The sequence below is a fragment of the Aotus nancymaae genome, unplaced genomic scaffold (assembly GCF_030222135.1).
Source record: "Aotus nancymaae isolate 86718 unplaced genomic scaffold, 86718_ANA_hifiasm-v0.15.2.pri h1tg000108l, whole genome shotgun sequence".
Classification (NCBI taxonomy): domain Eukaryota; kingdom Metazoa; phylum Chordata; class Mammalia; order Primates; family Aotidae; genus Aotus; species Aotus nancymaae.
This window is the reverse complement of record NW_026988523.1, coordinates 43,417,944-43,439,020: the sequence shown is the minus strand read 5'-3', so window position 1 is coordinate 43,439,020 and position 21,077 is coordinate 43,417,944.

Sequence of the window (21,077 nt, the reverse complement as noted above, 5' to 3'; positions counted from 1 at the left end):
GGGGAATGACCTGGGAGGTTCAGGCTTCAGTGAGCTATGCTCGCACCACTCCAGCCTGGACAATAGAGCCAGACTCTATCTCAAAAAAAAAAAAAGTGGTGGGGGAGGGTTAGGGACAGCAAACGACCAAGTCAATCTCGCTCTGAAAACATATTTTCCTTACTTGATAGCCATCTCTCTTGAAAAACAAAAGTAGCAATTTGCCCCAAAGTCTTAGGAACCCAAGTCTATTTCTCCATATCAAATCATTTTAGTAATAAATAACCAGGGGAATGAAGGCTATATGAGCTGAAGAGTGTGCTCTCAGGATGGAGCTGGTTGCTGTGAAGATAGCTGTGATGTCTCAAGCTGATGATGATTTCATCTGGAAAAATGAGCCGCAGAAGTGGATGCACCAGGAAGCAATGACACTTTTTCTCCTAATGCAATATAATGAGGGAAGTTAAAGTACAAATGAATGAAAATAGGGACGAGTATTTTCTAAAGATAATGCTTCCCGGCATCTCCACAGCGCTCTAAAGAACACCATCAGCTGGCAGAATGAGAACAGCAGTAAGTGCCATTCAGTGTTAATTACATTTAAATGTAAATCTAAAGGCATCAGGCTCAGACAAGTCATTTTTAATAACATTTCAACCTGGGCTATTAAAATTTTTATTTGTCATCATCTAATTGATTTGTGTCCATTTCAATTATTTGTTTTCTTTATGCTCCTCACTTCCCTGGACCAGTGGGAACAGGCAGCCAGCAACTTTCACGTCCTCTCTCCACTGTGTTCATTCTCATCAACACCTGCCATCCCAAATATCTGATAATGGACCTTTTCAAAGTAGTTCACCTCTTGGCTGCTCCCTGACCAGTGAAACTAGCTTTGTGTGACGCTAAGCAATCCCTCAGCCCTTCTCAACTCAGTTGAAAAGCCATCCTAGGAAGGCTACCTGGAGGAACTCCACAGAACCCTGTCACCCACAACACTCATCACTCAACAGAATCACTGGGGAACATTTGTCAATTTCCTTTTTGAGTATATTTCACCTAACTGGTGAACATGTCTATTTTGTCTGATTAGGTAGCTACAAGCTCTTTAGGGAAAAGGTGTACTACTGCCTTTTATCTCAGCTGTTTTTCACAGTGTACCCATCCCCACGACACACACACAGCACTGCTGTCAACTCAGTTCTAGCTCCTCTCATCAAAAGTTGCCCATCACGTGTCGTGTCCCATTCTCTCAAGTCTCCTACAAGGGGCCAAGGGTAATAATGGATTAATTAATGAAATAAAGCACTGCTAATGTGTTAGTTTTCTCATGTATGACCCTGGCCAGGTAACAATATACTGTAAATTAAATAAAAATGCACATATCGGCCGAGGCGGGTGGATCATCTGAGGTCAGGAGTTGGACACCAGCCTGGCCAACATGGCAAAATCCCATCTGTACTAAAAATACAAAAATTAGCAGGGCGTGGGCGCCTATAATCCCAGCTACTCCTGAGGCAGGAAAATCGCTTGAACCTGGGGGACGGAGGTTGCAGTGAGCTGAGATCAAGCCACTTCACTCCAGCCTGGGCAAAGGAGCAAAACTCCATCAAAAACAAAAACAAAAACAAAAAACCACATATCCCCTTAAGATGAAAACTGAGTTAATGGAGAAAGTAAGGAACAATATATCCAACTAGATGGGTAGATAATTTGAAATAGGGACACTTCTGGACCCTTAAATCATATTAGGAAGTCAGTTGCCTATTGTGCACAGGCCTTTGAATATCAGGTTTGAAATGTTTGTTTTGTAGATCTGATGGTGGAGAATGTTGTACTTGGGCTCTCTAGGGTCCCCAACCCACTGTCCATACAATAAAAAGCAGATGGGAGATGCTACTCAGTTGACATGGGGCTTTGGGACAAGTACAGGGTAGAGGCAGCGGCGAGGCAGAAGGGAGGGAAGTCTTCCTTCCCATATTCGAGTGTGATTGCATTTAATGCCCACACTCCCCCATACCATCCTTCATTCGCAGACAACGTGCTCATGCCTTTGAATGCCTCCATCTCTAGGCATGCTGCTTTTTCCACAGCAGTATGAATCAGAACAGACATGGCTTCCAAAGAGCCAAAGGGAATGGCATTCACCCATCACTGCAGGGACAGGCACTGGAGGCTCCAGCAGTTGACAATATGTTTGTAACAGATCACTGGGCAATTTTCCAGTCTGATACTTCCACTCTGCCTGTGTCCTCCAAAGCACAAGGTATCAGGAAAGTTGGCAGTCTAGTGTGACGAAGGCTTTGAAACACAACCCCCATTACACACCACACACTGGAAGGCATCCAAGCCGCAGTACCCCGTTGAATTCATTTCCAAGTCTCTGAGTCCCAGGTTAATTGTACCAAACAATGGCCCTGACCCATCAGTACAAAAAGACAACTGGCAGGCTCACAAGCGTCTGTTCATTTAACTCACCCCTCTAAGTGTCAAGGTACTTACACAGGCATGTGCGCAGGCAGTGAGCACAGGAATACATATGGCCGATGCATATTAACACACATGTACCTTTATAGATAGCTACCTGCACATGTTCACATACATTTGCACGCTCACACACGCACACATGAATCAAACTAAATAAATCATCCACCAGACTGGCTCTTAAGCCAACAGGAGTTGGCCTTAGTCTGCTCCCAAAGCCAGAGTGTGCAGCTCTGCAATGCTCCGAGAAGGAAACACATTCTAGCTATTGATAGTTACCTGAGCCTAAATTCCATTCCCAAGCACAGCCTGGCCACTTAGCTTTGAAAGTCAGCAAGTCCATGTCCCAACCGTGAAACAAAGGCTTTTCACAGCTGCCTGATCTGGCACATGCCTGACCTTTCCGTGAGGCTTTGGATGCTCCTCCCTGACTTCAGGGAGAGGCCAGAGGTCCCACCCCAGCTCCCTCTGCCCTGCAGCTTTGTTTCCTTTGTCCCTTAGCTCTCCCATCCCCTGACTCCCATTGGTCACTTGGCTAATGAGCATCTGTCCACTCTTGCATCCCCTCCTGTTATTCCAGGTATAGGTCCAGCTGGCAAAGCCACCATACACGAACTTGATGAGGCTGCCAAATGCCTTTTCACATATACCCGAAGGCTTCTGGCTGTACCACCACCTAGTGTAGCAGAAGAGCAAGGAGCTTAAGAACAAGGACATTAGGGAGAATCTGATCTGGGTTTGAAGTGCCACTATTTAGCTATGTGTCCTTGGACAGGCTCTCTCTGACCTTCAGTTTCCCCGGCTATAAAATGGGGATGAATAATGCTTCTCTTCAGTTTCCTTAACTTCCTCAATCACCCTTATAGGGTTATTGTGAGGCTTAAGTATGTCATGAGCTTAGCCCTATTCCAGGTATGAAGGGGTCAATACATGTTGAGCATCATCAATATCTTCGTCATAATCATGTTCATCATCACTTCATGCTCTTCAGCAGGAGAAAGTACTGGGTCCTCATAATGACCCTTGACGTCTACCACTTGCTCATTTTTGTCCTGTAACCTCAGCTCTCCCAAGTAGGAACCCAAAAATAAGAACTTTTTGCCAAGTATTTGTTTTTTTATTTTTCCTTTGCTCTGTTGGTTTAGGGGAAAGGGAATAAAAATTTAGTAAGAAGCAGCTACGTCCCAGGTACCTTATATAGAGTTAAAAGCTTGGAAACGTCCCCATAAAATCTAGGTTGCATCTGCAGGTGTAACTTTGAGAGAAAGGGTTGTGTAAGTGAGAGGAGGGGACATTCACCTCTGAGGGGAGAAGGAATTCAACCCATTTGTATGTTGGAGGTGGTGGGAGCAGTAAAGCTCATTGCAGAGGAGAACCAAGCCCCAATCCTGGTCAGGAAGGTGGAAGGTAGGGCTCTAAGGACCCCAGCATTCCCCACACGATGCTAATTCTGTGTCAGCATGCAGCCTGTCTAGGGGCCCCAAGACACATGTTAATCTATGGAGGGGTATCTGGTTCAGGGTGAGAAGAAGGATGAGATGGGGGAAAACAATTTCCCTTCTTAGAAGATGAATTTATCTCTTCAGACTCAGTGTCTGGCACAGAGAATGTTGCCCAGGAGAATAATAATATTGGATTTATCGTGCAATTATGATGTGCCAGGCATTGTTCTAAATATACATACTAACTTAATCCTCACAATGGTCCTGGGAAGCAGAGACTTATTATTACCATTCTATAGATGAGGAAACTAAATACAGTGAAGTTATTTCTAGCACAAAGACCTGCAGCTAGCAAATGGCAGAGCTAGGATTTCAGCCCTGGAGTCTGGCTCAGAGGCCTTTACTAAAAACCATCATGGAGCCGGGAGCAATGTCTCATGCTTGTAATCCCAGCACTTTGGGAGGCAGAGGCCAGTGGATGATGAGGTCAGGAGTTCGAGACCACCCTGGCCAACATGGTGAAACCCTGTCTCTACTAAAAATACAAAAATTAGTCAAGTGTGGTGGCGTGCGCCTGTAGTCCCAGCTACTCGGGAGGCTGAGGCAGGAGAATTGCTTGAACCTGGGAGGCAATGGTTGCAGTGAGCTGAAATCACACCACTGCACTCCAGCCTGGGCAACAGAGTGAGATTCTGTCTCAAGGGGGAAAAAACCCATCACGGAAGCAAGCCGCTGCAGAAAAATAGCTAGGGCTACTCAACAGCAGGCCCAGGCAATAGCAGTTGGTGTGGGACCAATTTTCTGTGCAGAAGCAATAGCACCTTCTCAACCATAGTGACCAAGTGATGACCCACTTGGAGCATGGATAACTAAAACAGTTTGTGGAATCCGAGATGAACTTTTCCCTCACCCTCACCTAGAAGGGCAGACCTGAACGGGAGCCCGACATGAGCAACCAGCTGAGGGTGAGAGGAGGAGGGCATCTTGAATAGGAAGTAACAGGGCGATCTGACTGTGCCCTGAAGGTGCCCCCAAGCAGGTGTGGCCTAGCACAGGGGCCAGAAACTATTGCTTGTCTGCAGTTAAATCTAGTCTGACACCTATTTTTGTAAATAAAAATGGGACACAGCTATGCCCATTTAGTTACGTATTCTCTATGCCTGCTTTTGCACTACAACGTTGAAGTTGAATAATTGGGACAGAGTCTGTGTGGTCTGCAATGTCCAAAATACCTACAAGCTGGCTCTTTACAGGAAAAAAAAATGCTGACTTTAGTTCAGATAAATACTTGCTCTTTAACATTTTATCATCTAACCCTCCCAAGCCAGGGCATTATATGTAATATTCCTTGTTTTACAGATGGAAAAATCTGGAGGCATGAGAAGTTAGGCAATTTATATGGTGTCAAAGTTCTACGCATCAGATTTAGGGCACAGATTTGTTGATTCCAAAGGCCATTTTCCTTCAATCTCATCATTTCACAAAAGGTTTTTTTCCATGTGCGTAGACAGCATGGAAGCCTCTATTTTTCCTCCAAAACTTACAAAGTCCTGAGGAACAGGAAAGGTAGTGAGTTACAAATGCATGCACCCAGATACACAATTCTGTCTTTCACTTTGTTTCCAAAAACTCAAGGACACTGGGCCAGGTGCAGTGGCTCACACCTATAATCCCAGCACTTTGGGAGGCCAAGATGGGTGGATCACTTGAGATCAGGAGTTTGAGACCTGCCTGGTTAACACGGTGAAATCCCGCCTCTACTAAAAATACAAAAATCAGCCGGATGTGGTGGCAGGCACCAGTAATCCCAGCTACTTGGGAGGCTGAGGCAGGAGAACTGTTTGAATCCAGGAGACAGAAGTCGCAGTGAACTGAGGTCGTGTTACTGTACTCCAGCTTGGATGACAGAGTGAGACTCTGTCTGAAAAAACAAAATTACCTGTACTTTACATATATGTGTAATTCATATATGTGTATATGAAGACCTCAGGCTTCTAACTTCAAATTCATGACTCTTTTTGAACCCATAGAAGAGTTGGGATCACAAAGCAATCAACTGGCCCAAAATCTACAGAAAGAGTGTCTGCAGGGAGGGAGGAAATACAGGCACATGCCCATCTTGGGATGGACACATGGTAAGAAGAATTCTGCTGCAATAGCTGACGAATTGGTAAGGGCTGAACGCTGGCTGGTGACACAGTGTGATCCCCAGGGCCTGAAGAAATTAGAAGAGTCTTCACTCTATTGCAATCTTGTCCTCCATGAACCCTATCAGGCACTCACAGAATTGATCAGATGAGTCCTAAGAAGTGTCTATTGGGGTGCAGACTTGAGGAAGAGGAAGAGTAGCCACGGAGAGCAGCAAGATAGTCCCCTAGATCTTTTTCCTTTCTCTCTCCTACAAAGCAAGTCTTCATCTGCGGGGAGAAGGGCAGTAAGTACTTTTGGCCTTAGGACATTAGTGAATACTCATTTCAGCTGGGAAAAGGAAACACGGAAGAAAGTTCTACTCCTGGGGAGAATTCTGACAGACATTACCTTAGTAAAATGATCGAGGTTAATACTGCCAGTACATACATATTGCCATCAAGTACCCGTAATATGATATACTGAAAAGAGGACATCACATCTGTGGCAACCTTCCAATAATGCACAACCTCAACTTAATCATAAGAAAATATCAGACAAACCCAATTGAAGAACATTCTAAACAGTCACTGACCAGTAACCTTCAAGAGTCTCAAAGTCATGGAAAAAAGGTAAACCTGAGCTACCTTTACAGACTGGAGAAGACTGTAAGACACGATAATTAAATGCAATGTACAGTCCTAAGTAGGACCCTAGACCAGCTAAAAGGACGTTAAATACATTCTGTGCTTTACTTAATAGTATTACACTAAGGTTAATTTTATAGATTTTATAAATATTTAAAATATTAACATTAGGGGAAGCTGGGTGAAGGGCATATGAGAACTTTCCATACTATATTCTACAATTCTGTTGTAACTCTAAATATTATTTTCAATTAAAACATAGCTATCAAAAAAAGTGTATCAGTCGAATTTTCCTTTATCACTGATTTCCATTAGAATATCAGAAACCTGTTATTTAATTCTGATTGCTCTTTAAGGTACTGACTAAAGCATGTTAGTTTTCCACATCTCTACTCCTCTACCACTCTGGCAATTATCTGTAAACAAACACATAATTTTAGTAGTACAACATGTTTGAAAGAGTCTTGCATTGGTATTTTTCAAATAAATGATACCTTTTGCAAACTTGAGTCTCCTCCAATGAATACAGTTTATAAATTTAATTATTTCATATCAGATCACGAGTTAATTAGTAGCTACCAAACTGAACATACTATACACTATCACACTCAGGTATGAAGGTGTGAGTAGGCAATTTATATGATGTCAAAGTTTTATGCATCAGATTTAGGGCCCAGATTTCTTGACTCCAAAGGCCATTTTCCTTCAACATCATCATTTCACAAAAGGTTTTCTTCCACGTGCGTAGACAGCACAGAAGCCTTCTGTAAGCAATGAGACCAGCTATTTAGTTCATCCCTAAAGAAGTGAGCATCCTAGAAATTTAACTCCTATGACCTCAAATCCCATACTGTTTGTACTGTGTCTCTCATCTATCTTGCGCCAATTAGGATGTGTTTCACTCCAAGGTCAACAGTGGCTTTGACAATAAAGAACTTTGTGATCTCACATCACAACAATTCTGGATATGGATAATACCAGGTTTATTGATGAAGACCAACATATCACCAAGAACCCAGGTTCATCTCTGCCATTCTCAATGTGTTGGCTTTTTTTTAATTTTTCTTTTTTTTTTTTTGAGACAGAGTCTTGCTCTGTCATGCAGGCTGGAGTGCAGTGGCACTATCTCAGCTCACTACAACCTCTACGTCTCGGGTTCCAGATATTCTCATAACTCAGCCTCCCGAGTAGCTGGAATTACAGGCATGCACCACCACTCTGGCTAATTTTTGTGTGTGTTTTATATATACATTAGAAGATACAGGGTTTCTCTATGTTGGCCAGGCTGGTCTCAAACTCCTGGCCCACCTCAACCTCCCAAAGTACTGCGATTACAGAAGTGAGCCACCATGCCCAGCCTGGCTTTTTGTCCTTAGGTTTGCTGCCGAATAGTTGCAAAATGGATCCAAAGCACAGTTATCCATAATAACATCTTGCACAAGAAACAGAGGTACACAGAAAAGAATCTTTGCAACCCATGAGACTTTCCTTTATGTTTCACTCTCCAGAAGGGGCTCATATGCCCAACCCTAGACCAATCACTGGCAGTAAGAAATGAAACGTCTGTGATTAACTTAGTTCAGTCACAGCTCCTTCCCTGGAGCTGGGGTAGAGGCCTACATTCCCAGAGCGTTTTGTCTATGTTATACCTGAGCAAACTTGGGATTCTACTAGCAAGGAGAAGAGCATGACTTGTGGAAAGGCAACTAACATCTGCCACATGTGCTGTCCTGAAATGACTCTTTATTGATATATATATTTATATTGTCCCTTTATATTAATTATTATCCTGATAGCAGGAGTCAAGTCTTAGACTTTCTTTCCATTCTTCACAGAGCTTGGTCCACAGATGAGCACAAGAAATATTTGTTATTTGGTTGGAGAAAAAAAAATCACAATCTAATGTCAAAAAGTTGAAGACCCTGTCATTCACATTGCTTCCGTATTTATTTCCATGCCAGCCTTAGATGGGTCCCTTTGGTGTACTTGCAGACGATGCCAAGTTGGAAGAAGGGCACCAGGAATTGTGTGTGGCAATATTCAGTTCATTGGCTGGGCACGCACATGTGCCAAATTATACACCAGGCAGGCATTGGGACACCTGCTTTGACAAAGCATGTCTATTATGGGAATTGTGTAGCTACTAATGCCAGCAGCAGAGTTCTCCACATTCATCATGCTGTGTCTCATCTCCATAGTTTTGCTCATGTGACCCCCTTTTCCTGGAATACCTTTCCCTCTCCCACCACTCTTTCACCTGGTTAAACCTGCTTGTAATTTAAAACCCTTCCAAGGAGTCTTTCCTCTCAGATTCTTCCCTGTAGGCTGGGTTTAGGGGTTCGTTTTCTGTAGTTCTGGGTGGGTATCCTAATGATTATACTTAATAATATTATATTTCATATATAAGGAGACTTTAATAAGGTCATCTAAAAACTTAATTACTAGGTAAAAATAATAAATATAAACTTTATTTCTCAGCATAAGCTCCACCAAGGTCAAGACATTTTTGTAAGCAATGAGGCCAGCTATTTAGTTTATCCCTAAAGAAGTGAGTGTCCTACGAATTTAACAATATCAATGAAGGATTTTTTTTTACACTATTAACTGAAGAAAAATAAATGCTCTTTAAAGATTATTTAATATTAGGAAACAATAGGAAGTCAGAAAAATCCAAATCAGGACTGTAAGGTGAATGCCTAATGATTTTCCCTCAAAACTCCCATAAAATTGCCCATGTTTGACAAGAAGAATGAACAGGAGCATTATCATGGTGGAGAAGGACTCTAGTGAAGTTTTGCTGGGCATTTTTCTTTAAAAAATTTTCTTGGGAAGCCAAGGTGGGCAGATCACGAGGTCAAGAGATCGAGACCATCCAGGCCAACATGGTGAAACCCCGTCTCTACTAAAAAATACAAAAAGTTAGCTGAGGGTGCTGGCGTGTAACTGTAGTTCCAGCTACTCGGGAGGCTGAGGTAGGAGAACTGCTTAAACCCAGGAAGCAAAGGTTGCAGTGAGCCGAGATCGTGCCACTGCACTCCAGCCTGGCGCCTGGTGACAGAGTGAGACTCTGTCTCAAAAAAAAAAAATTTTCCTTAAATTTTTTTTTTGAAACAGGGTCTCACTCTATCGCCAAAGCTGGAGTGCAGTGGCGCGATCTCAGTTCACTGCAACCTCAACCTCCCAGGTTCAAGCAATCCTCCTGCTTCAGCCTCCCAAGTGGCTGAGACTACAGGCATGCACTACCACTCAGACTAACATTTTTCTACGAAAGCTTTGGCTAACTTTCTCAAAACACTCTCATAATAATCAGATGTTATGGTTCTTGGGTGCTCCAGAAACTCAACAAGCAAAATGTTTTGAGTATCTCAAAACACTATTGCCATGACCTTCTTTGTTGACCTGACTGCTTTTGCTTTGACTGGACCACTTCCACGTGTGGGTAGCCATTGCTTTGTGCTTTGCCTTCAGGATCATAGGAGTAAAGCCATGTTTCATCTGCTGTTACAATCCTTGGAAGAAATGCTTCGGGGTCTTGATCCCACTTGTTTAAAATTTTTACTGAAACCTCTGCTCTTGTCTGCCACTGATCTGGGCACAATGGTGCTTGTACACATCAGATGGCCAGTTTGCTCCACTTTAATTTTTCAGTTAGACTTGTGTAAGTGGAACCAGTTGAGGTGTCTATGCTGTTGGCTCTTGTTTGTGCTGTTAATTATTGGTGCCCTTCCATTAAGGCACAAACAAGGCGACTTTCTTTCTCAAAAATTGATTTGAATGATCTGCCACTGCAGGCTTCATCTTCAACATCATCTTGTTCCTTCTTAAAAAGTGTTATCCATTTGTAAACTGCTGATTTCTTTGGGGACATCATCCTCATCAACTTTTCATGAAGCATCAGTCATTTCACCATTCTTCCACCCAAGCTTCATCATAAATTTAATGTTTATTCTTGCTTCTATTTTAGCAGAATTCATATTGCTCTAGTAGGGGCTGTTTTCAAACTGATGCCTTATCCTTCTTAGTGTCTCCCCTGAAACTACATTCCATTCAGACTTGTTATAAAAAGTTAGAGTTTATTTTGGTGCAAAAAGAATTTTTGAAATCCATGCATAGTTTTTTCATAATATGCATTTTCCTAAACTTTTTGAAGGCCCTTCCTATATATGATAGTATTTGCTATTTGAGTGCTTATTTTCTTTTAGGGTTGTGATGAGTGTTTTAAATATATTATCTCAATCAGAAAAGCCCTACGATACATTACGGGACTTAATTCCCACTGGGGAGCAAAATCAAATAAAGATAGAATTAAAGGTATAGTTACAAGCTCTCAAAAGTGCTGTGAAGGAAAACACACAGGACCACGAAAGCATCTAAGAGGGCAAGCAGAACTAGTCCACCATGAGGAAGCAACATTTAAACTGAGAGTGATAGAGTGAACATCTGCTGGGTGAGGGGAGAGGAAGCGAAGGCTCCAAGCACAGGGCAGAGCATTGTGAGGCCCTGTGATGGGAGGGGGCATGACAGAGAGAAGGAGAAACAGAAGGTCAGTGAGAGAACAGCAGAGAGAGTGAGGGAGGGTGGTCAAGATAAAGCCAGGGTGGTGGGTGGGGGCATCCACATGAGACCTCACAGGCCACATAAAGAGTATTGTGTTGTTTGTCTAAGAGCCACTAGAAGATGCTGAAGGGTTTTAAGGTATCTTAGGGTATGTGTGAGTGACGTTTGGGGCAGGAAGCACATAATCAGGTTTCTGTTTTGAAAAAAATCATGTGGACTACAGACCAAAGACTTCACAGAAGATGAGTGAGAATGGCCATGGAGAGAGGAATTCACAGCCTGTTTCAGTGGTCCAGGAAGGAGAAGGTGGTGGCTTAGACTGGGGAGGTGGTCATGAGGATGGAGCAGGATAGATGGACTCAGGCTGTATTCATTTTCTATTGCTGCCATAACAAATTAACACAAACTTAGTAACCCAAATCTACATGTGTTTATCATCTCATGGTCCTGGCACAGAATGGCTCAGATGGTTTCTCTGATTACGGCCTCCAAAGCTGAAGTCAAGGTGTCACCCAGCTTGCACTCTTCTCCAGAGTCTCTGAGACAGTCTCTGCTTCCAGACTCATTCAGGTTGTTGGCAGAATTCAGCTTCTTGAGGTTGTAGGACTGTAGTCTCCATTTCCTTGACACGTGACCTCCTTTACCTTCAAGTCAATGACGGTGCATTCAATCCTTCTTTTTCCTTGGAATCTTAACTTCCTCTTCTGCTACAGCTGTCTGGTTTCCTTTTTTGTCTTCCTCTTCTGCTATTAAGGGCTCATTGATTACATTGGGAATACCTGGATAACACAGGATAATCTCTCTACTTTGAGGTCAGCAGATCAGTAGCTTTAATTGTATCTTCAATGTCCATTTTGCCATGTAATATAACATAACAATGGACATGACTTCAGAAGGCAAAAGCCATGGGGACCAAAATTGTGCCTATCATACAAGCTTTATTAAGGAGATAAAATCAACAGTTCTTAAAAATGGGACAAAGGAATGGTAATTATATTCTTATTCCTTGAATTCCAGATGCAAGTGAAGAGAAGTTAAGGCCCGATATCAGGTAATAGGCTACTGCTATTTATCAGCTATTCTCATCAGATATTTTGCGGGCCTGGTACATCGAGGTGACTTAATAAGCGCTGAATCAGAGGAGGACTGGCCTGAGCTCTAGTCCTGGCTCCATTGGCACTTAAGCAAATCAGACCACCTCTTGGAGCCTTGGTTTTCCGGTTTGTAAAAGGACGGAATTGAACCAGATAGTTTCTTTCACCTGCAAATTTCTAACACGGAGTTAATCATATTCATTTGTCTTTTCTTACTGCTACTTGATCGCGAACAGGCCAGGTGTGAGGAGGAGGGACTAGAGAACGGCTGGCAAATGCTGAATTCATCATGTCTTTTCCTAGCGTGTAATGCCAACAGATGTTTCTGAGTCATAATAAAAGGTTAAATATTTTAATAAAAAAGACACATGTTGAAGGTGATTGGGGTTTCTATTAAATTCCCCCATACCCACAATTTTTCCTCTCATGCAAATGAACTGGAAGCTTATTAATGAGATGAGTGGTTGGAGCCTAATTAGCAACAGGACTGGGGAAGCTTATATTGGCTGATTCAGCAAACTAACTGGATAATTACTGTAGCTGGACTTTGGCAGCTTCTAGAAAACCTTATTAATGGAACTCTCAGAAATTGCCTTGATTATGGCCTCTCAACCTAGGGGCTTAATCCAGGCCATAGATGTTTTACGGTTATTCTGCACAGGGAATCACTCTCTTCCATCATCGTTAGTGGGCAGGCAGAATACAAACCACCTCTTGCTGGGTCAAAGCTTTATCAACTTGGAGACCCAAGGGAGCTTCTATGTAGACTGCTGACCCAATCTTTTTTTAAGCCCAGTCTTCATTTGTTCCTTGGCTTGGAGAGATACACCTGATGGTACTTTTCACATTCATTACCTATTTAATTACAGGAGGTCTAGTATTTTAGATGTTAATTTTTAATTTAACAAACACTTATAAGGTGTTTACCCTGCCAGATGCAGTTGTAAGTGATATATACTTATGAAATCTCATTTAATTCTCCCAGCAATCCTGTGAGGTAGATGTCAGTATCCTCAATTTACAGAAGACATTGAGGCACTAAGTAACTTACCTGACATCACAAGTCAGTAAGGAGCAGAGCCAATATTTAAACTCAAGAAGTTGGCTGGGTGCAATGGCCCATGCACATAATCCCAGCACTTTGGGAGGCCAAGGTAGGAGGATCACGAGACCAGGAGTTTGAGACCAGCCTGAGCGACATAGCAAGACCACCTCTCTATCTTTTTAAATAAAATATCTTAAAAAATAAACTCAAGAAGTTTGGCTCCTGAATTCACACTCTCAGCCACATAATTATGATGCCTCTATAGCTTGACATGATAATAGTTAAGAGGAAAAACTGGATAAGGCAAAATACCAGGCTCCAAACTAAGGCTGGTTATCTAAAATAGTAGTTGTAAAAACAGAACATTAACTTTGTTTTGTGAGAAATATTTGATGCTATTCGGTTTTTCCCAGCTGTTGTTTTGTTATTGAACAATCATTCCTTCTCTATGTTAACAACTTAAAACTTTTGTGGCCAAATTGCCTTCAAACTGAAATTATTTGGCCTGGCTTTTGAAGTTCCTCATTAACTGGCTCCAGCTTATTAGTCCTGTCTTAGTTTATGTTACCTTAACATTTCCTTTAAGCCACTGCCACAGGGAATCAAAAAAGAAGGCCAAGGTTCTCATCCCTATTCACAACCTTTGTCCTGCACTACTTACTTCAACTTTTGTTTTACTCTGAAATCTTTGTCTCGATTGTCCTGCTTTCCACTGAGCTTAGTTTATTGATTTTCTACTCAGTTCTGTGTGTGGCTGGGCTGAAGTCTGGAAGTATAGAAAAAAAGGAAAATCAGAACATAGTTCTTGCTCTTGAGAAACCTACAGTCTAGTGGAGGAAATAGATCCCTGCCTTTAAAAAAGCCAATACAATATGATTTATGGAGATGGATGTAAACTTGCAGTTCTCTAAAAAGATTACAGAAGAAAATAATTTTTGGAGAAAATGATGCCTGAGCATCAAGCATATGTCTTGAAAGATAAGTGTTAGCCAGGTAAAGAGATGTGGGTAAATAAATATGGGAGTTGGTGCCATCAGAGAATGGAAGAGCCTGGTGTATGTGGGGAACTACGAGGGTGAGAGTGACAAGTATAAGGCAGGGAACTGTGAACTGAGTCTGGAGAGATGGCAGGCCTGTGTTATGGGGGACCTCCTATCTATGCCCTAATAAGGGGCTTGGGCTTATTCCCCTTGAAAGGAATTGATCATGGTTATAAGCAGGCCAAATGTAGATTCTAAAGAGAGTAGTCCTACTGCAATGGGAGGAATGGATTTAATGAGTCAAGACTGGAGGTAGGAAGACCAGCTGAGCCGCTTCTGCAGAGGTACTGCTTGCAAACAGCATCTGGTTTGCAGCCCCCATGCCTTTGGATGACAACATTCCACTAAAATAGCTACAAGCTCACCAAAATCAAAGCCGGATGGACCACACAATGACAGGATTTTTGAGTAATCTTTATTGACGAAAAGTAAAAGGAGTTGGATGGAGAAATACCTATACAAACTTCACTATGTAAAAGGCAGACCCTGAGAAAAGAGAGGGAAATGTTTTATCTCTCTGAGTCAGAGGCTTCACTTGAGTCCTGTAGTCCTCTTCATGGTTTTCTTTTTTTTTCTTCTTGCTTTTGGAGCCACTCTTTGGAAGAGTTATATTCACGTGCTGTTTTCTTTCTTCAACTCCCCATTCTTCAAACCATCATAACACGGCCTCTGCCCAAACTATTCTTGTCAAGATCACTAGTGACGTCTTCCCTGTTACCAAATCTCCTCTGTTCTCATCTTAAACTCTTAGCAACATGTGACCCAGTCAAAAACACCCTCTGTCTTGAAAAACATCCTCCCTGGTAACTTACATGACACCTTTTTCTCTCTCAAATTTTCTCCTACCTCACTGGTTGTTATTCCTCAGTCTCCTTTCTACGATCTCCCCTTTATTTGGAAAATGTTAGCATTCCAAAGGTCTAAATCCAGGGTTCTCTTCTTTCCAATCACTTCCTGCATAAGCTCATACTTTACCCTGAGTGAAATAACATTTTTTATGAACATGATTTCCAAATGTATCTCTTTAGCCCAGATGTCTCTGACCTTCGGTCTCACATGTCCAACTCTCTATTCAACATCCTTACTTGAAGATCTCTCACACAGTTTAAATATTACATAACCAAAATGGAACTGGTGATGTACGCCTTCTACCCACAAGGTGCACATGCCTGCTGAGAACTGGAACACTCTGCTGAGTATTCCCCTGGGAAAGAAGCCAGACTACCCCCCAAATCCATCTTTCCCCAATCTGTGGGGAGGCCACCTCAGGCCGGAGAAAGAATTCCCCAAAACGATGAGAGGAGATGATCCCTGGTGCTCAAGCGGGGATGGAAATTGTGGTCCGTTCCCACCAGACAAAGTGAAAAAGCTCATAACTCACAAGGCAATGAGTAGAGTGCTCAAAGGGCTTTGCCTCAATAGTCGGGAAAGTTAATGTTACACAAAAATTCTAGGCTCTGGTACTGAGAAACCAAATAATAGATGAAGTGAAACAGCTTAAAAGCAAAACCTGGAAAAAACAAACTTTTTCCAAGTAACTTACACAGTATCCCAAAACAATGCTCAAGAACAATTATAGAAATTAAATAATATCCAGCCCCTAACAAAGTAAAAATCATGTTTGATGTCCAATAAAAAATCATAGGCATGCAAAGAAGCAGGAAAATACTATCTGCAATGAGGAAAATCAACCTACTAATACTGACTCAAAGATGACAGAATTTGTAGATAAAACCACTTAAAAATACAATTATAACTGTACTCCATATGTTCAAAAACCTAGAGAAAAAAATTAAACATGTTAAGTAGAGATGAAAATATATCTATACATGTATATCTCTATACTATCTATATATTTGTATCTATAGATATCAATAGCTGTCCATCTATGTATAGTTTTCACTCTCTTTATAAATATAGAGAGGTTTTGTATATATACCTATATATTACTTATTGACATAAAAACATGGTTGAGATGTAAAATACACTAGATGGGATTAATGATAGATTAGACATTGCAGAATAAAAGAATAACAAACTTGAAGACATAGAGATAAAAACTATCTAAAATGAAACACCAAGAGAAAAAAATTCTTTTGAAGAATAAGAGAGCCACGGGACAATTTCAAGCATCTTAATATACAGGAAATTGGAATCTGAAAGAGAGTACAGCAGGGAACAGAAAAAAAAAATTGAAAGAAACAATGGCTAAAATTTCTCTAAATTTGATAAAAGTCATGAGCCTGGAGAGCTATGGAATAGAGTAGTACAGATATAAAAAGTAATGGACTATAGATCCATGTAGTCATATAGAAGAATCTCAACATAATCATGCTGAGTAAAAGAAGCCAGACTACCCCCCAAATCCAGAAAAGAGAGACAGTCTGGTGCAGTGGCTTATATCTGTAATCTCAACACTAGGAGGCCAAGGCATGAGGATTACTTGAGTCCAGGAGTTCAAGACCAGCCTGGGTAACATAGTAAGACATTGTCCCTACTAAAACAAAAAAAGAAAAAGAAAAGAAAGAAAAAGTAGCCGGTGTGGTGTTGCCCAACTGTAGTTCTAGCTCCTGGTGGGGGCTGGTGGTGGGGGTGAGGACTGAAGTGGGAGGACTGCTTGAGCCCAGGAGGTCAAGGCTACAGTGAGCTATGATTGTACCACTGCACTGCAGCATGGGAGACAGAGTGACATTCTGTATCAAAAAGAAAGAAAGACAGCAACAGAGAGAAAATATACTGTATGATTACACTTATATATAAAATTCTAGCAAAGCATAACTTAATCTAAAATGACAGAAAGCAGAGTGGTAGTTGCCTGGGGAATCCAGGGTGGGTTTAGAGGACAGGAGCTAGGGGTTACGCAGGGGAATGGGGAAACTTTTGGGGATGATATGTTTATCATCCTGGCCATAGGTAGTAATAGTTTCACAGGTGTATATAAATCATAAAACTTAGAATATCACATGCTTGAAATCGTGTAATTTATGGTGTGTCAATTATAACACAAAGCTGTTTTAAGAAATTAATTGACCACCACTGGAGAAATCTTATAAACCACTAATTATTTTTAAAATTAATAAAGGAAGAGAAATAAAGGGAAATAAAATCAATACTTTGTCTTTCCTTTCCTAAATGAGCTGTTCTACTAAGGATCCAAAAAAATAGATGAAGAAAAATTTCTCTTATATATGTGTTCCAATTTTTTAAAAATAATAGTGAAATGATAGAATGTGAGTTCATCATTTTTTTTCCTTTTTTTTTTTTGAGACAGAATCTTGCTCTTGCTCAGGCTGGAGTGCTGTGGTATGATCTTTGCTTACTGCAACCTCCACCTCCTGGGTTCAGGCAATTCTCCTGCCTCAGCCTCTTGAGTAGCTGGGACTACTAATTTTTATTTTGGTTTTTATTTTTATTTTTTTGAGATGGAGTTTCACTCTATTGCCCAGGCTGGAGTACAGTGGCACAATCTCAGCTCACTGCAACCTCCGCCTCCCGGGTTCAAGTGATTCTCCTGTCTTAGCGTCCCAAGTAGCTGGGACTACAGGTGCATGCTACCATGCTGGCTAATTTTTTGTATTTTCTAGTAGAGACAGAGTTTCACCATGTTGGCCAGGCTAGTCTCAAACTTCTGACCTCAAGTGATCTGCCTGCCTTGGCCTCTCAAAGTACTGGAATTACAGGCATGCGCTACTGCACCCCGATGAATTTATTATTTTCTAATCCCTAATGGTTAATGGATCTAGGCATTAATAATCAGTGGCTGCTAAGATTACAAAATAGTGGGAACCAGCCCTTATGTGTTGCCTGATGTTAGAACACAATATTGCCTCTGAAATAGTCTTGCCCCAAAAACCTGAATGTATATATCCAACAATTAAATCATGAGCAATATACAGAACAGGAAAACATGTTAAAGAATACCATGAAGGTCCAAGAGGCAAAACCTAGTTTGTGGGAAGCCCTACAGGTCAAACCACCCAGACTCTTCAGGAGACCATCATAAGAGGGGAAATAAATAAAGGGAATTTATAAATTAAAAGAAAATTTGGACATTTTAACTAATTACAATGTATGCAACTTACTTGGATCTTGATTTAGACAAAACATAAACAGTTGATTAATTGCTATAAATTTGATAACTGGTAGTTGGGACACTGGGTCTTAGTATTGAGTAATTATCATAAATGTTTCATTATGTTATTTTACAGAGTTCATATATCTTATTTTAGAGTTATATATTTAAATATTTGTGGATGAAATAATATGATGTCTGAAATTTGCTTCGCAAGAATATTGTGGAGGATAGTAGGCAAGTATATTGGTGAAACAAGCTTTGCCATGAGTTGATGGTTGTCAAAGCTGGATGGAACACACAATAGAGTTTATTCTATTATTCAGTGCACAGAATTGAAAGTTTCCACAATAATTTTTTAAAGAATTTTATCTTGTTTGAAACCTGAATTTTATTCTGTTTCACAAAGCTAAGGGGAATTACCTTAAATAATGTGGAACGACACAGAGCAAATTCAAGGTTAAATAACATTTTGGTTTTTATTGGATAGGCAACTAGTACCATGGGTAGAAATGGCATCTGGATACAAGACTAAAACCTGCTTGTTTATACCCTAGGACAGAAATTATGGTATTTGTTTAAACCCAAACTGAACAAATCTGACACTGCCAGAAACCACAGACTTCCTTACCCTCGTCATTGGCAGAAACTCCTGCCTCAGTGGGGTGCTCACAACCAGATTCTTGGATGTTCATCAAGACCAGATTGAGCCTTTAGGGCTTCACCCATCACCAAGCAAAAGGGTGTCTCATTGCTTTTCCCCATTGCATATGTCACTGAAGACTGGGATTTCCTGGTTAAAATCTTACCCTTAGGTAGTTGCTTGGAGCATATCTCATTTACTTAAGGCCGAAAAGTGGATCAGCCTCAGATCTGTAACAAGTTTCCCTTCCAACAAAGTAAATGCCAGTCTTCCATGTGGTATTGGTCCTTGGCTTTAGAAACCAGTACATCCTTATAGTAATAACTTCTTTCTGCAGGGTCACTAACCTGTTTTCTTGGCTAGCACTGAGTTCGAACTCTTTCCTGGGATGTCACATAGCTGAGTGGGTGACTGCTCTGTAAAGGAATTGATCTCAGAATCCCACAGGAGAGTAAAGGAGAAAAGAGGGCTAATTTTTTTAACTTAATTTTTATCTCTCTCAATGTCATTCTGCTACAGTCAAGAAAAGTCAGTGGGTTGGGCGCGGTGGCTCACGCCTGTAATCCCAGCACTTTGGGAGGCAGAGGCAGGTAGATTACGAGGTCAAGAGATCCAGACCATCCTGGTCAACATGGTGAAACCCCATCTCTACGAAAAATACAAAAATTAGCTGGGTGTGGTGGCACGTGCCTGTAATCCCAGCTACTGGGGAGGCTGAGGCAGGAGAATCACTTGAACCCAAGAGGCAGAGGTTGCAATGAGCTGAGACCGCACCACTGCACTCCAGCCTGGGGATAGAGCAAGACTTCGTCTCAAAAAAAAAAGAAAGAAGACAGTGATACCCAACCTTAGATTTACACTAGAATCATCTGAGGAACTTGGAAGTATATTCTTGTTATTGGTATAAAATAGCCCCAGGCATTACTATTTTTTTTTTTCCAGGTGATTACAATGTTCAGTCAAGGCCAAGTAGCCATGATCAGGAGGCCTGACAAACAAGGATGACGATGTGAAGCTCCATCTGTGACCATGGCTCCTGAGCACTTAACACACACCCACTCATGAGGGTTCATGGAAGACAAAGGGAGAGAATGCACAGTGCTATAAAAACATCAAATGTTTAAACTGAACTAAGCTTGATCAATATCTTCCACTTTTGTGCCCTTTGATAACTTCAACAAGCTAAATGCTCTGGGGTCCAGCTGGCTCACTCACTTTTGTCTGTTGCTGTCCAATGCTAGAGTTAATAGGTGGTCAAAACAAGTGTGAATAAAGCACAGAAACAGGAGTTAAGGGAGACAGGCTATAGTCCTAGTTTAACCACTGACTTGCTAGCCTGATGAGCAGAAACCACACCCCTAGCCACCCTCTGTGGTCATGGAAGCATGGTGACCGTCTCCTCCATAGTCAGCAGTGCTAATTCATCTCAAGGAGTTGGTGACCTGTCCTTAGGACTTATTTTCTTTGCTTTGGTGTGTCCCTGCCCCCAGTTTCATCCTATTGCCATAAACCTAACCTCAGTTTCTTTGCCTAGCCCATGTGGACTTGTGTTTTAGTTCTAATTTCAGTTTTGCTCCAGATTCTGCCTTTCAGGTTTCGCCGGGCTCCACAACTCACAGCAATACAATCCCATTCCCCCCACAGCCCAGCCTTTTAGAATCCCTCCCATCCCCATTTCATGCTCCTCATACCCAGGCCCTCCCTGAGTTTGTCCCAGTAGGCCACCACTTTTCCAAGACATCTAGGCATCATTGGAGAAAACACAGTAGAGAAAGACAATGGATCGGCTTGGTGTTACATCTGAATCTTTGCTCTGGTGCTTACTAGCTCAGTGACCCCCTTTTTTTTTAAACACTGGGACCTCTCTATCTTGCGCATGATATTTACTTTTTTAGGTATATCGTAGGGAATAAATTTGGTAATGTATGCAAAATGTGTGTCCATATAATA